The sequence below is a fragment of the Aplidium turbinatum genome, chromosome 18 (genome assembly GCF_918807975.1).
Source record: "Aplidium turbinatum chromosome 18, kaAplTurb1.1, whole genome shotgun sequence".
NCBI classification, from domain to species: Eukaryota; Metazoa; Chordata; class Ascidiacea; order Aplousobranchia; family Polyclinidae; genus Aplidium; species Aplidium turbinatum.
In genome coordinates, this window is record NC_137489.1 from 18,688,296 (window position 1) to 18,689,962 (window position 1,667).

Consider the following 1,667-nt stretch of genomic DNA (forward strand, 5'->3'; position numbering starts at 1 on the left):
TAGATATGTCAGACGTTTTAATACAAAGCAAAAGCCAAATTAGCAATCAATTTGTACTCACATGAAGAAATCTCTTTCAAGCTGCTTATCCGAATTCTACAAATCTCGGCTTACTAAATAAGTCCGAACTGGCTGACAAAAAGGTGTCACAATCCAAGCTCACAAATGAACAGAACTCTTGCCCCACATTTCCAGTTAATCAATTGCAGTTGATGAATCGTGACGAAAAAGCTGCTATCAGTTCAGTTCAGTTGTTTTTTTATTTCTGACCATCATATCAAAACAATACACATCAACATAGCAAAGGTCAAGAAAAGGTAGAAGCGACAAAACGCGAACGTTCTATGCCGCCAAAAAGGGCATTTATCAATATATCGCCATTCACATGAACTTCAAACAAGTTAGGCAGTGTAGAGAAAATATCTTACACAACCCAGGTAGCAAAAGCTGTCATTTTTCCATTCATTCAACGTCTGCAGATTTCAAATCAATAGAAAAAGTGCGGATTTTGCTAGCTGGGAATAGCGTAGACGCAGTAGGTACACAATATCATGTTTCGTCACGACGTTTTTCCAAACAGTTTTGCTTTACGAGTTAGACTCAAAAATTACCAAAATTCTGTAATTTAACCTTAAAATATAATATTTTGACCTTAAAAATGACCTCAAATGGTGTTGAAAATAATACTGTTGAACTCGCCATCCTCAAAAAACCTAATATGGATTCTAAGATTGTGTCTCTAGCTTTTCTAGAAGTCATTTTTGCCCAGGACTCAAGTTAATCATTCGGACTCAAGTTACAAACCCCGAGCATGGGAAGTTCCAGTCCTTTACTTAAGGAGTCTATGAATCATATACATATACGTGCGTATATAGAAGGTTGCAAATAGCTCGAAACTGCAGGTTTTCGTCTGACTCTCTTCACGAGCTAACACAGGGGTTCTTAACCTTTTTTGTCTCGTTTACCTTGCCTAATGAAAAAAAGTAAAATTTACCCCCACCGTTTTGGTGGCCCCTTGTGATGTCATCGTGTCCAGTCAACCATGTGAAAAAATGCGCAATAAAGGAAGATCCAATCTTAGCAGAGTTGCAATCCACTTTGTTGTCGAAGTCCTAACTAGGTTGTGTACAGTAAAAATGTAGCACACACACGTTGCTGAAATGAAACTGGTAGTCTACTTGAGTGGCGATAAAAAAAAGACGAAAACTTACATTAAGCATAAATTTGAATCAAAATCGACTGCAACACTACCAGTTTTTAACTGAAAAACTGAAGTTTGCTTTAATTTGTGATTCAGTAAATTTACCCCCTCTGTAGATGAAATTTATCCCCGGTTAAGAATAAGAACCTCTGCTAACATCAGCATAAACTGAACCTAAATGTGGTGAAATTTTTATAGTAGCCTACCGTCCGTAGAAAAAAAAAATTATAGCAGACAAGAGATTTATAGTAAAAGTTTAGTACCACCAATCGATTCAAATACCCGGTACAAAATCATCAGCAGACTACAAAATACGATCAATATTTAACAAAAATAGGGTCAAACTTGTCTTCAGGTTAGAATAAAAATGTTCCCAGATCTTATTTAAATGGTGTTTGTTGAACTAATTTGCATGTTGAAAAATATACTGTGGACTTGAATTGGTGGAAGTAGTCTGGTTTTCATG